The sequence below is a fragment of the Pezoporus flaviventris genome, unplaced genomic scaffold, assembly GCF_033815535.1.
Source record: "Pezoporus flaviventris isolate CSIRO_AGI_PZ_B2104156 unplaced genomic scaffold, CSIRO_AGI_Pfla_v1 ptg000005l, whole genome shotgun sequence".
Taxonomy (NCBI): Eukaryota; Metazoa; Chordata; class Aves; order Psittaciformes; family Psittacidae; genus Pezoporus; species Pezoporus flaviventris.
This window is the reverse complement of record NW_026892553.1, coordinates 3300889-3316401: the sequence shown is the minus strand read 5'-3', so window position 1 is coordinate 3316401 and position 15513 is coordinate 3300889. Positions and strand designations below refer to the sequence as shown.

At 39.5% G+C, this 15513-nt stretch overlaps 1 long non-coding RNA gene across 3 annotated transcripts in view; it reads left to right on the top strand.

Moving 5' to 3' along the window:
- Nucleotides 1-15513, top strand: part of LOC133265315 (uncharacterized) — a 70256-nt gene that overhangs the window by 45795 nt on the left and 8948 nt on the right. The window contains exons 3-4 of one of the 3 annotated variants that reach the window (XR_009741923.1): nt 4299-4358; nt 6003-6048. The exons of 1 other annotated variant lie outside the window; for it this stretch is intronic. This is a non-coding gene — a long non-coding RNA (uncharacterized LOC133265315). Of the gene's footprint in view, nt 1-4283; nt 4378-6002; nt 6049-15513 lie in introns of those variants that run through there. One more of the 3 variants, XR_009741922.1, reaches the window with a different exon arrangement.

The following is a 15513-nucleotide window of genomic DNA, read 5'->3' as shown; positions in this document are numbered from 1 at the left end:
GCAGCAGTCTGTTCTTTGAACGTGTTGACCCTCTTAGGTCTGTAAGAGCCTTTGAGACAGTTAATTTTTCCAGTGTTGACTATAGAGGCTTCTGATTTTAGATCTGAATGTCCCTTTTTCAACCCTGCTACCACTGACCCACTGCATAGTAAGTATCTCACATTATAAAGTGGTTATTCACAGAGGGCTTTGACCAACGCTATCTGGAGGGTGGGAGATGCTTTCCTGGCAGTGGGATGAGAACACTGTGAGGCAGCTCCTCAGCCAGGATAAAAATCATGCTTGGTCACTGCAACTCAATGGACGCCTGTTAATTCATCTGGAAAATTCACGACCCTGGTGAGATCACGAAGTTCAGTGTCCTTGACTGAGTGCAATACTTTGGAGTCAAGATTAAAAAGTCTTTCTTCCTACAATACCCCTGAATTTTGACTTTTCTATAAGTCCTTTTATATTGTTTTGTGCTAAAAATGGCGGTATTCTCCAAGGAACCTTTGAGGAACGTTGTGTGTGTTCTTCCTTTCTCTTTTACTAGGTTATAGCATTTTCATATGAGTAGGAATATTGAGCCCTGAAAGCTCACTTGGATCCTGTGCTCATAGGCTGTGTTTCTTGTGTGCAGAAGTTAAACTCCACTGATGCTGGTATGGCCATTGACATAGCCACTTTGTTTGCTATTTGCTTATTTTATTTGTTTATTCTAGAAGACCCTTGGTCTTTTATTTTTTTATTTAGTTACATCAAGATTTTGAGGAAACTGTCTTAGCTGAAGGAGTGCACTCCAACAGCCATGTCTGGAGAACAGTCTAGGGGGGATGATTTGCCTGTGAAGGATGTGCTTTGGGCACTTTCCTCTTGCGTTTTGGTGAGGAATTGAAAGGTGGAATCTCCTTGTGCTGGAATGAGTCCTCTAAGCAGCAGATTTACAGGGCTCTTTTGCATTGCTGCAATGCAGCTAAACACTCTTCATGTGGTGCAGCTTTTCTCTGCTCCTTTTGAAAACAAGCAAGGTATTGGGAAAGATAAATTATCTGCACTTTGTGTTCAGCCTGGCACAAATTTTTTTGTTTCTACAAGAATATTTGTCTTCTCTTTGGGGACATCAGGCTGCAATTAATACTGTAGTTGTTGTACACCTCAGGAGGCAAAGGTAATTTACTTGAGTTTAAAAAACACAACAAAAAAACCCAACCCAACAAAAAAGAAAATGGAACATAAGATGCTGTTAAAGAGAGCATTAACCTGGCAACAGTAGTGACCATCAGCATCGCTTTCCACTTGGCTACGCAGAAATTGGGTAATGTATATGAAGCTTTACTACTGCACCAAAATGTCTGTTTTCAGCCAGTGAATAAGCCCTTTATCCATCAGTCAGACATGTCAGCTGAGGATCTCCTTCTTCCTTTATAACCCTGAGTCCCAATCCCATCAACACTGGAGGCAAAACTGTTAATGGTGTAGGTGATGTCAGGTGTACAGAGCAGTCCCATGAGGCTCTTTGAATCCTGACTCATTAACACCTGGATTATTTCACCCTTTAATCCAGTCATCTGTACCCGAGCATGGATGTTTCACAGCTTTGCCATTTTTGGTTGACTCTGCTATTTATATATGCATCTCTCTTTTTAATTTTATTTTGTTTTTTAATATATTGCACAGATGAATGCACATGTATCTCAGAGAGCTTTCCCCTCTTCCCAGACAACTTCTCACCATTCCTTCCACTGGAAAGCTGGGCAAAGTTATCTTTAATACTGTGGATTTTATCGCCTTGAAATCTAAATAATTTAAAAAAACAAAAGAAGTGTTCTCAGGCTGCAAGGTGGCCCTCGAACGCCTCAGTCAAGTTTTGAGTTTGTGCAGTGAATTTTTCCTTTACTTTTTACATTATTTTCTTCTGCTTGACACTTTTTTCAAGTCCACCTAAAAGATGAAATGGACTGTTGAGGAGGAAATGTGAAAGCTGGTGGTACACAAAATGCTGTCAAATGCAGAAAGCAAGCAAATGGACAGAGGTTTAGTATTTCGCTGCTCAACCCTTTCAATCTCTTTTGCTAATAATGACTTTCCTTATTATAAAAGCAATTGCAGATGTACTCAACAGCAGAAAAGCGTAACTTTAGAAATGTGATTATTCAGTGTGTGAGTAAAAAAAGGTCTGTCACCTTTCATGGAAAGATTCAACTCACAAATTATATGTATTTGGAGTTCAATGTTGAAAAGGTGTTGGGAGCATGTCAGAGTCACTTGCAGTGTGCATTATAAATAGTTATAGGTAAGATGTGCGGGTGGTTGTTCATAAACAACCTATTGCTCTATTGGACCTCAGAAAAGACAATTAGAAAAAAAGGCATCTGTTCTTCTAGTGTCAGCACTATCTTTCCTCTGGTGTAGGACGTTGCTCAGCAGTGACCAGGTCTTCCCAGCTCAGCTGTGGGATTCGTGTTGTGGTGAAAAGGGAAACCTGCCCTCTGCTATTCACAGGTGAAATGCTCTGTCTGTGGTGCAGACTAATCCCTCATGTGGCACTGTCTCACCACTGTGGCATTTTCCCCCACTGCCATCTCAGCAAGTGACATGGGACATCTGCTGAGGCCATCTCCTCTGCTTGTGCTGCCCCTGTCTCATCATCAAGTCTCTGTCCTGGGTTGAACCAAGAACCTGAAAACTCAGATCTGTTTGTAGCTGTAAGCCCATCAAATATAAAACCCTGTACTTACCTGAGAGCCCTTTGTGTCATTAGCAGGATACTTAGAGCCAAGGAGTTTAGTTGTAGGCACATAACTACTCTTTTCCCAAACATGTCCCCAGAGCATGGATTCTGCAGTGTGATTCTGCTCTCTAGATCTTCCTCCTTTTCACGTGCAAGAAGCCTTAGCTCCAAGTCAATGCAACCCTGCTGTCTCTCCTAGTTTACCTTTTATGATATGTTTTCTCATTTGTGCTATTTTGATCTTCTCCAGCAGAAGGTGTGGTAGCCCTTTTGTGGAGTGCTGCAGAAGTAGCCTTGGGTCCTCCTTTCTGAGCTGACAAGTGCCCCACTTGGTATTGTCTCTTTTCTGTTGGACTAAAAATGAGAGTTACATTGCTGTATTGCAGTCACATCTCTTGGTCAGTGAACAGAGCTTCTTGAAACCAGCAGGCTATACTGTATGTTCAAGCTTCCTAGATTCCATTAACATTTTGTTAATGAAATAGTGCTTTGTCAAAGAGTCTTGAAAACTTAAAAGGGTATTTAAGCTTCTTCCATGAGTCAGTGCAATGTAATGTCAACATTACCACGAAGGGATAATTCAGAAATGTCACACAAAGCATGTGTTATGCCATTTGCAGTCTAGCAAAACAGCTCAGCATTTATGTTGTTTAATCCATTTGCAAAAATCTCTTGTTCTGCAAAAGTTTGAGATCAATCTTGTCAGCATTTACTGACACAAAGCTGATGTAAGTCGCTGTGCTCCTATTGACTTCATCTAAGTTGTAACAATTTACTCCAGCCTCAAATAGAGCCCAAATTAGGCATATGAAAAACTTGATATCAAACTTTCAAAGAATATAGAGATGAATGGCGCATCCTGCAAGTGAAAATGTGAATAGAAGTAGAGTGAAATGAATAGCTTGCAATGGTCTGGGACGGTGCAGACATACTTTGAAGACACTTAAAGAGATACAACATTATGTAAAAGCCTGCATTTATGAAATAATGTAATTTTCAGGCTAGAAATAAACAGAAAATACAGAAATAGAGAGTTCAGATCTGAGGTCTGGCAATGAGGTTGGGGACACAGGGGCTAATATCCAAAAGGTATGTGCTGTGGTGTCCTGGGTTTACATCATTGTCATAGTGAGTTTGGTCAAGGTACATGAATTTCCTGCTTCCATTCCTTTCTTCCTTTTTTTTAGTAACTCTGTAATTGTACCTACCATGTAAGGAATTTGTTTTATCCTACTGGACATTGCCGTAATGCTGTTTGTTTTACCTTTGCACTTTTTAATCCTTTTCCATTAAAGCTCTCTATAATTGATGTATTTGAATGTAATGAAAGGTAGCTTTAGCTTCCTTTGAAGAAAACAGACTGCCTTACTTCATACTTGGCTTGATCCAAAATGCTTTCCCATGTTTATTACTTAGCTGTGCTAAATCTATTTCAGTTTTGGAGTTCCCAGATATCTGGGATTACCCCTGCAATATGTAAATCGATGTGAAGTTCTTAAAAAATAATTAACATATTTTGGTGGCAAAGGTTTGCATTTCACTCACATTCAGGATTTTTCTTTCAAACCAGGCATTGTGGAGACAGGCAGCATCACAGACTGCTTGAGCAGCTCAGCAGGAGAAGAGCCAGCGCTGCACTGACAATGTGAGTGAGTGGGGCAAAAACAGTCCTAATGCCGTGTTACTGGTGGTGGGTCAGGCACGCTGAGGTAATTTGCAGGTTCTTTCCGAGTAAAGGGATACTTTCTGGCTCGACTGGACACAGCAGGAAGAAAAATAGTATGAGTCTCTTCATTTGTGCTGTTTTACAACTAGGAAACATATAGGGTATGCACCAATTGCTCTTTCTGTGAAGACCTGTGGAGGGCTTGCAGCGTCGTTGCTCCAGGTGAGGTCACTGCAAGAGCAATGAAAGTGAGAATAAAACATGGGAAAAAGAAAGCACCTTGCAAATACAGGCTGAAAACAGGTTGTATAGCATAGTGTGTGTTCTTGCTGCTTTACATTATGAAAGGCTCTCAGAATGGTTAGCTCTTCCTGAGAGACGCCTCGTAGCAAATGATGCTATGTGTGAGTACATGTAGTACATGCATAATTTTACAACTCAATTAAATTTTGTAATTATCTCCCACATCACAGTATATTTGATCAGGTTCTTTAATAATACATTTGCTAAGGAGGAAGATTTGAAAAACCACATATACATAAGAAGCAGAATCCTATCTAAAGTTTGATCCATATTGGCCTGCTGTTATAAACAAAACTTGGAATTAGCAAGCAGAATCTGAAATACCACTGCAGCAAAATGAAGCAGGAGGCAATGTTTAAACTGAGTTTAAAAGAAAAACAAAACCAGGTACTTCTAATAAACACAGAAATTTATGCAGGAGTAATGTTGCTGCATAAGTGAAGCACCATTCAGACAAAGACTGTCCCAAAGGTTTTACAGCTTTTAATAAGACAGCTACAATATAAATAAGAGGAGTCTGAGGAAGCAGTGTAGAACACTGTACATTCTAACCTAGTATTTTAAAAGAGAAAAAAACAAGTCCTTGAAGACAGTAGATGGTAGAATCTGTGTAAAGAGATGGGGTTTGTATCTGCAGCACTGAAGGTTTGAAGGAAGAGGGAGGTGGTTAGCTTCAGGTGTGTGATGGCAATCGGAGCAGGGAATAGACCCTGCTAACTCAGGGCAGTGGGACTAGATCCCATAGATGCAACTGCCCTTTCTCAGTTGCAAATATGAGACTTCCTTGCAGACACTGAGGTGCTTGCATCTTATCAAAAAACAGGCATTACCAAGATTTAATCTAAACTGTTAAAAATAAAAAAAAGGTTGGGTGCCTGATACAAATCCTGCACAGATAATCTGCAAGATTTATTCTTCTGCTTCGCTTAAAAATCCACTTTGGATTTCCTTAACCTCATCAGTGATGTTAAACATCAGTTGATCTGCTTGATGTGAACCTGCATCACTCCTTGTCTCACTTCTCCATGTATAAAATGCGAATAACACTTTCTTCCCTCCTTTTCTGTATTTCCCATGTAAATGATAAATTCTGGGGAAAGCAGTTCTGTATCACTCAGTGTTTAGACAGCACCCGTCCTGGCAGAGCCCTTATGTTACCCAGGGGCTTCCAGGTCCGACCACAAAACAGGTAATTGTAATTTCTGACCCAAGCAGAATATTTCCTTTGTATGACATTAGATTAGGTAATTAAAAGAACTCAGTGGTTTTACCACTCTATCATATATTAAGCAACTGCTTATTCTAGTTTCCTTGTTTCAGGTGGTTTGAACAGAGGTCTGTGGTGGTCCAGCTCATTGGAAACTTTTGTGCTTAAACCAGGAGGATGCTATAAATGGAGCTAATCTGTAAGTTTTCTGGAGGCTATTATGTCTCCTTGTTTGTTTTTTGTTGGTTTGTTTGGTTTTTATCCCTAAAGGAGACATGGCTCTGTATGTGTCTGTGTGTGAGGGAGAGAGAGAAAGAGCATTGCCTAGAGGGTTTCAGTTATCACACTGTCTAAATATCCCTTATTTTTAGTTGGAGTCTTCTGAATGTGAGATCCCACTACAGGTAGGTGAAGTGACCTCTTCGGTTTTAAATCTGCTCTTCTCTGGCAGATGCAAGGCTGCAGCTTTGAACAGACACCCCCTCCTGCTCCATGCAAAGCTCTTTGAATTGCCCCTGATACGCTTCTAAGGCTCCCTGGTTGTATGTGAGGCACTTTGAAGATGAATGCCCCAGCATAAGGAAAACATGAAACAAAACCTACTCCCTTATGTCAGAGTGTGCAGATTTCTCAAAGATCTTCAGTACAATGGTTGCTCTTTGGTGGGTGAGAGGAAATAGGCTGGTTCACCAGCTTGTAAAAGCAGAACAGAATTGCACAGGGCTGTCCATTGGGTGGTAGATCAGGCAAAAGAAAGGCATTTGGGGGTCTCCACAATATTCAGGTCTTGCAAAACTTATTTCAAGTTGACTTCATTGGATCTTACTTGATGAAGACAAATTTATTATTAGAAATTTTTCTTCCCCCTGAAGTTTGCTATAGTTTCAAGTCAACAGATATGCCACGTCCTGTTGAGGGGGAATGGTTTTCTCTGTCTCCATCACAACCCAGCACATTAAGGTATATGGAGCCTTCATAATTTTTTAGTGTAATTTGGACGTGTCCTGGAAGCTGAAGGACCCGTGTGTCCTTAGGACAGTGGTAGAATGGTAGGACGTTTTCTCTGTCATATTCTGAAAATTTCTGTGACAGTTGACATGAAACTGCCTGTTAATGTGTCTTTTAAACCTGATGGATCAGTTTTTCTGGCCAAGGTGAGAGGTCATCTATGGTCCAGAAATTTCTATTACCATCAGATGAATGAACTCATTTCCTTGAGGGATGAATGGGCTTCTAATGTAAAGAAAAATGAACTGATGTCCCAGAAGGGACTTGGTGAAGAAACAGAGGGAAGAGGAAGAGTAAAAGAGGTTTTCTCTAAAAAAAAACAGAAATTGATTAGTAGAGATTGGTGATACTCTTCTCACCTCTTTTGGATGACTACTACAACGCAGATGTGTGAACTCCCTGTAAAGTAAATGAGTTTTACTTTACTGCTGAGTAGAAGCAGAACCCTCTGGGCTGCAATTCTCATATGATAGATCCCTCTTCCTTCCAATCAATTAATTCCATCCTAAAAACATCTATTCCTCATCGTTGACTTTAAAGAGATTTTAGATGACTAGCTCAGATACAGCTGTCTACACAGTAAGTGATTAAAGTTGGGTTGGATGTGCTGGCAGACTACATGGTTTTTTTTCTTCCTTCATGCAAACCCTAAATCAAAAGGCATCTCATCGGAGTATTATAAAATGCAGTCTTCAGAGGGATAGTCTTCTACTTCCATATTCTGGCATCTGAAGGGAGGAGGGAGACTCCCGTCAATTTAGAGAGAGGTAAAGATTTCATCTCCCTCTAGAAATCATGGCTATAATGGGAAATTCAGACATTTATGAGATTTGCTTAGGCAAGGCATAGCTGAGCATGTGGATATTTGTTTGTCTTTATAGTATTACAGCAAAAGCAGAACAAAAGACTATTTTTATGGTTTCTTTTTGTTCTTTCCCCTCCTCTTTTTATTATGCTAATGAACCAACATGTATGGGGGGGGCAGATACAGTCTGTGTGACCTTATAAACTGAAAACCTTACCAGCCCTCTCCCTGTTGTTGCAAGATAGAATAAACTGCAGGTGTTTGTTAGTGGGAAACCTCCCAAAGGAGCATTTACCAGTTCACCAGAGGGGAATTCTCACAAAAACTCCATGTAAGCTGTGCCTGGTTTATGTTTGAATTTTAAGAACAGGTAAGGTGATTTAAGGAAGTTTGTGGTATTTGGTGACTATTTCCATTGGGTTTCAAAAGCTGGCAAACCTGACACATACTATATTTTTTCTTTCTTTTTTTTTTCTTTGAAATCAATATAAATTTCAAGAATGAGAGATGGATGACTTACTCTAGTTTTAAATCAGAAAGGGACTCACTGTGACACTGCCTATATTTGTTTCCTCTAAATGCTAGTTTCTTGACATAATGGGTAAAGTATCAAATTATGATTTAAACATACAAATAAAGCGTGTGCCTCTTTTCCTATCTGTAAGTAATGTTCTTCCCCCAGACGATAGTCATGGCTGTATGTTTTCTTAATTGAATCTGCATATCTTTTCCTCTGATAGTCCAGTGGCGAATATTGATAGTTGCAATGATTGCCTCTTTATTGGTATTTGTGTTTTCTCTGGGACGCTCCAACTTTTTGCAGTAAACACTTTTCAGGTTTTCCTACTTCTATAGTCTGGTACTTAGAGAAGTTGATGATTCTGGTGGAACTGTAGGATTGTGAACAAGACTCAGCATTTTGATTTGTTGTGCAGGTCATGTATTGGTAGCTGGTATCTCCTTTTATCTTTTCTGGTAGAAATATATTCAATTATTACTGATTATATTTAGCAAGCAAACTAAATATTCCTCTTCTATCTGTTTTCTTCTATTTGTCCCTAGCTTGAAGGGTTAGTGGCACTCAATGGTGGATAAATGCAAGAAAATCTAATAATGGCCTTCTAATATACCCATTTATCTGGCATCATATTTTATTTTAACTCTTAATGCAACTGTACAATCATTTCTCTATTGCTATAATTGGATTTTGAAGTATATTTGTACTATTTAACTACATCTATAGCATTTCCATAAGCTTATTCACTGTAATTAGTAATCTTATAATTTTTAGTGAAATCATATTTTACATCAACTGCTCATTTTTCTCTTCAAATTCTTCAACACATTTGCACCAATTTTGCTTTTTACACTGGAATTTCTGGCATAAATAATCATTAAGTTTTTTTTTTTTTCCCACTGTGAATGAGAACAGTTTAATCCAGCTTTTATTGAAGTCAATGGTAATCTTTTCATTTACTTCACTGGAAACTGGATCAAGCGAATAGGTTGCAAATTGCGTTCAAGGCAAAGTCACATCTTATCACAGAAATCATTGTGTAGCAAAGCATGGTGTATTGATGGAAGGTTCAAAATAGCTGATTGTTTCCAGATTTTCTTGCCAGATAATGTGTAGATTCTCATATCCAACTTTATTTGTTTTTAGCTCATAAATTGTGGCACTTCAACAATTTTCAAAATATTCCTTTTAACCTGATTTTTCTGACAAATTAAAAAAAAAAACCTTCCAGTGAAAGATTTTTTACAAAAGGGTCTATCTAAAACTTTGCTTACCAGACACCACGTTAGCTATTTGTTAAATTCAACAGCTTGAAATTGGGCATTTTTTCAGTTTAAGAAAAATCTTAATTTTAATTGAAAATAAACAGACATTTGATTTTTATTTTTTTTTTACCAGCTCTCTGTTGTGTTCCCCGTGTCAGTTTGTTAATGTAACTGGTCTTCTTGCTGCTCAATATTAAAATCTGCAAGCACTTCCATCTGAAAGTGGAATTCTAGCAAATTACATTCCCAAGTAGGCACAGATTTATGATGTTCACTTTTCCTAACATTTTAATTTTGTAACTGTGGGTTGCTAACTACATATATAGATAGATAGGTATAGATATGTATGTATATTAAACTATTGCAACTTGCTTGTTAAGTAGCTATTTTTCTCTTCTGCACTGCTCCCGTTCTGCTGATTAGAGGTTTGCTGCTTTGGTAATGTGTATCCCTCCTTCAGGCAGTTAATGATTACAGACAACTGTAACCTGTAATTTTGGGAGAAGGTTATTGAGAAGGTGATATGGCAACAACTGTAATTGTTTCTGTACCTTAGAAATGTCCTTAGCCTTTGCTGGGCAGGTATCAGGTCCTGGCTTTAGAGTGGAAGTGGTGCTGGTGTCCAGGATTAAAAACACTTTCCCGTCATATTTTTCCTAAATCATGCCAGTTTGTAAAGTCAGAAATAACGTTGTGAAAGATGGTGAACTGCTATTTAATTCAATAAAATATCAGTGCAAATAGTGCCTATTCCATTCTGCACAAAAAATGACCTTTGTAGGCTTGAGAATGGAGCCGCTTGGACCTCCAAGGAGAGATGCTTATTTGGTGGAGGGGTAGCCCGTAACTCCTGGCATGATTTTAGAGCCTCAGCAGTTTGTGAGCTGGAGCATCTTCAGTATCAGATTTCAGGACAAGAATCATTAGGTTGTCCAGCCTTTTGATTGAAAAGAGATCAGTTGAACAAGCTGTACTCCTCCAGCATGGAGAAGAGTTGTCTATGAGCTTTACATGGAAAAAACCCTTAACTTTAGTTATTTCATTACTAATCATTTTAAAGGAGCAGTGTGAGCACTCACACACCTGAAATTCAAACCCTAAATACTGCAGTTATTTTTATATTGTATGTAGGCACTTCGCCACTAGCACTAATGGGAGACATGTTCACATGTCATGGGGGTGCTCCTCATCATAGGCTGGATTTTTCCAGTGGATGCTTATGAGCGATTTGTACTGAAATTTTGTCACAAAATGACTAGTGTTTTGCCACTTTAAAACCATGGAAACATCACAATGTTCTTTTAGAAATGACTCCGTGAATTAATTGCAATTACTTATTAATGAAACAAATATTCAGCTGTCACTTGAACTAAACTACACGATATGCTTAATGATTATTTTTTGAGAAAACACTTTTGTGTTCGTTTGATCTGCCTAGTGTTAACAGCAGTAGAAAAAGAGGAAAGCGTTTGGTGTCGGAATGGAAACTTGAAACTGGCAAAAGGAAGGAGAGGAAAAACATCAGCCAGTAACTGCAGAATAGGTGAAAAGACCAAAGAAATAGCAGATCCATAACAATTATGTTGGGAAGCTGCTCCTGCAGGCAGCCCTAGTTAGGTAATGAGGATAAACTATGGTGACACAGGTGGGGAAATATGACAGCGAAGTTTTTCCCAGTAATATTATTCACCTGCATTCTATGTCCCTAAAATCAGCATGAAGAATTCGCCTCATATGGCTTGAGTAAATGTTTGCAAACTGCAGAAAGATTTTCAAATGAATGTGAAATATCATGTGCAGTTCTGCAAAGGATAATAAAAATAAATCCTGCTAGTTAGGGAATGCATTCCTCATGGCTGTGGCCTTAGTCTGGAACAGCAGCACCAAGCTTCCCTGCCCTGACCTTCTACCTCACACCTGGACCAGGTGAACAGCGGCGAGCTTCATGTGTGACTGTGGTACACCCCACTGGCAGCTTGCTGAAGCCATGCATTTTTCCCATGTGCTCTCCATTGCAAGGGGCAGATATAAACAGGTAACATAGTCTTTGCACTCTTTGCTACGCTACTGATGTTGTTTACAAGAGCAGGAACACGGGGCAATACAAGAGCGAGGCAGATACACCTGCATTTTGAACGCATGCCAGATGTCCTTCTTCGGGTGCTGCTAAATTATTTACCACTCAGCAAGTGTGTTCCTGCGTGAGATATTTAAAGGAGGGAATCTGAGGTGAAACCTCATCCATTTACCCAGAGCTGACACTGGAATATTCATTATCACATTAAATCTAACTGCAGTGAAGTGAAGGCTTCCATTGATTATGTGCTTGCATAAAAGACTTCTTTGGTGGCAAGCTGTGTGCCAGAAATCTGAATATAAAATCTAGTAAGTGGAAACCATTCTCTTTATGGTAAATTTGCCTTCTTGGAAGTTATGAGACTTGGCAGGTTAAAAATTATGCTTTAAATCTGCAGTGGATTATATGATTTTTCTAACTGGCCACAAGCAATACTAGATGAGCACACATCACACGTGCCCAATCCCAGCCACAGGCGTGAGTCAGGATCTCCCATGCAAAGAAAATATCAATGCAGATTTAGTATCCAGAGAGTGGGACGTATTTATCTCGGCATCACGTCAGTTGTGCAGGGCTGGTACGGAGATCTTTTCTGGAGTGCTGAGGCAGAGTGAGCAGCACAGCTTGGAGGGGTGTTTGAGGAGCTCTTCAGATTTATGATTGTGGAAAAGTTCAGTGAAATGTGTGGGATTGACCCAAAAAAGACAAGAAGTATTTCTTCCCTGTCTTCATCCCTCCCTCTTTCCCTCCTTCCCTGTTGTCCTGCTCCACCACAGGTCCTGTTGAACTTAAAGACTGAATTAAGGCTTCTGCTCTGGAAGGTAGAGAAAATAATAGAAATGATGACATAAAACACTTGGAAAGGCCACCCTTTTGATGAAACAGGAGGGCTGGTTGTTCTAGTCCACCTAGGTCTGTAAATGAGCTTCAAAGAAGAATGGCATCACAAGGGCTGGGTTTGGTGGAGGTGGGCTTGTACAGAAATGTGGGACTAAAACCTATTTCTGTTCATGCTAGGAATGATGATTCACCCAAAATTAGTGATTTTTTGGAATACACAAGTGATTACATCAGCACAAATAAATTAAAAAAAGAGAAAGTCAAGCTCCTTCATCCCATAATACTCACAGCAGACTTTCTGCTGGTAAAGACACGTGAAAAGCAGCATGATCAGAAGCCAGGCTTGCCTAGTCATAAATGGCAATTGATAAAGCTTGATTCGGACTGTGCTTGGACTGAAACCATAATCTTCCAGAAAATCATTGGCTTTTTTTCTTAGAACGCTGGAGATTATGGCACATTCTTCTCTTGATGCCTCCCTTTTTCTTCTTTAGCTGGAAATGCAGTTAGTGAATGCGAATAAAACATAAGCATACAATAGATACAGAAATGCCAAGCACCTTCAGCTTTCACTGATGCTCGCAGAGGGCATAGAAACAATGATCTGTAACTATAATTGAGAGGCAAAAAAAAATAGTCTATGTTTAATCAACATTTAAAGGAGGAATTATATGTGCCACAAATCCCCTTTTACATTGCACTTAAAATCCCATTACTTACCTTTTAGTTTTTATGTTTTTTCTTATCTTCAGTGTCACTTAAACAGGATTTGCTTCCTCACTGCCCATCTGCTCTTGCTTTCTAGTGCCACATTAATGCCAGAACACCATCCCAACAGTTTCTTTCTACCACACTTTGATGTCAGGCACCCAGGGATTTGGATTTTTTTCATTCAGGTTCAAACAGGAAAAAAAAAACACAAACCTGGTTTGAGGAAGTGACAGATACCATTTTCAAATGTAAATGTCCCAGGCTGCAGCAGGGGAATAACGGGAGGCATTGGCTCCTGTTCACATTGAGTGGTGGTCATAGGGGAGCAGCATCACATAGGAGCTGATGGCCGAGATCATGCTGCTGTCCATGGCACTGCTTCTCCTTGCCCTGGGGAAGAGGATGCAGCCAGTGCTCTCTGCATCAAGTCTATGCTAGCAGGAGGATCATCCTTGGAGGATATTAAAAATATTAATGAATGAGTGGAGAGGGCAAGGCTACGTTCTCCTCTGGATATGCACTTTGCTGGTCTGGGTTGCCCAGAATTAAAAGCCTCATTTTGAGAGTCTTTGTTGTATTAATCATAAAAGTACTGAATTAGTAGTCTTTGTATATATCTCTGCCTTATTTTCAGAGTGAAGAAGGACTCTGTGTATTGTGTCTTACTTGTTTAGGAGCATAATGGTGTGGATAAGTCTCCTTGAAAGGGGAGCATATTTTTCTTTCAGTGTTGACAGGAACTCTTCCCAAACAGTTACATGCTGCCTTCTGCACTAACAAACAAACTATCAAAAACTAAAATCCATTCCAATTTATCATGTAACTGTGCGTTAGTCCTTGGGTCACTGATCGGCAGAGGTCTGTGAGTACAGCTGGGGATATTACCCTCGCTCTCTCACATCACTATCTTTGCTGGGCATTAAGCTGTCACAATAATTTATAAGATACTGCATTTTTAAAGATATTCAATGTCAACAGTGGTTGATATTTAAATCTGTTTTTTTGATTTATTTTTTAATTCAGCATATGTTTTTTTTTCTTTTTTGTTTTTATAAAACGAAGCCCAAAGTGCAGTTAATCCAAATTCTGAGGAATTTGTACCAGCAGAAGTCAGTCTTGTTATATTCAGATAGTATTTGCATGAGATCTCCTGAAGCAGAGTGCAGAGTATCCTTGTTACAGGAATCTGGAAGGTCCTCTGTATCACAGTGCTGAGGGTCACGGGCTGTAATGGCAAAATACATCAGAAATTGCATCTGCCAAAGCAGTGCCAGGAGCTCACCCCTCGGCAGGACTTTGCCCTTCCCGTCCTGGAGGAAGACTCTTGTCTTACTTCAATCTGGTGTTGTGTGAGCTGTTTTTGGTGGGGGCTAACTGAAAGGTGATGGGTACTACTGGAGTTCAGGCAAGGGAGGGTGCACAGGGGAAGCAGGGGACAAGACAGAGGTGTGCCTGAGACAGAGTCTTTAAGGACAAGTTTAGAAAGAAATCACAGAACGGTTAGGGTTGGAAATGGTTGTTTGGAGGAAGATTAAAGAGGTCATCTTCAAAACACAGATGTGACAGTGAGAGGGAAGACTTGAGCAAAGGCTGGGAAGAAGGCAGAAGCGGATGGAGGAAGCAGGGGTTGTTGCTGAGGCTGACAGCTTGAACAATAAAGAAGAAAGGGCTTGTTCGGCTTTGAGGTGGCTAACGAATATGTGATGAAGACAGAAACGCATGGGGTGATTGCAGGGGAAGAGGCTTCAAGAGGAAACATGGGGCCAATGTCTGAAGCAGATGAGAAGCCATCACAAGGTTAGTCATGTGACCAATAGAGATGAAGGGGTTAGAAAAAGAGGGGTGGCTTTAGCAGGGGAAACAGGATTTAGGAAGAAAATGGAAAATTAAGAATGGTACTAGCTGCATGGAAAGTGTTCTTTTTCTTATTATTATTCACTAAAGACTGTCTTGCTCTGAATTTTATAAGTTGCTTTTGTCAGAAAAGTAGAAAACATGTTTTAAATGTTAATTTTTAGTTCTACTTTATTGTAGCAAAACCTGTTAGTTTTTACTAACATCTTGTAAGTTAAACATAGTGAGGACATTCAGTGTGATAAAGATGATTAACCATTGAAATTTGGTTCCCCTCTGAGCACATAAGGAAGAAATGGATGGCAATTAATGCATTGCTGTATTAGAAACACTACTAAAGGTAGTGATAATGGTTCTTTATTATTTATGGCTAATTTTAGAAGAGAAAGAGTTCATTTTTGGCCCAAAGCAGTAGACGCAAGCATTGAAGGAGGGGAAAAACCTTTTAACCAAGTAGACATTTCAGTTGTGATCTGTGAAAGGAATTTGAACTAAATAATGAGACAAATTCAGAAAGATAAAAATTATTTCAGTTTGGTAGTTCTTC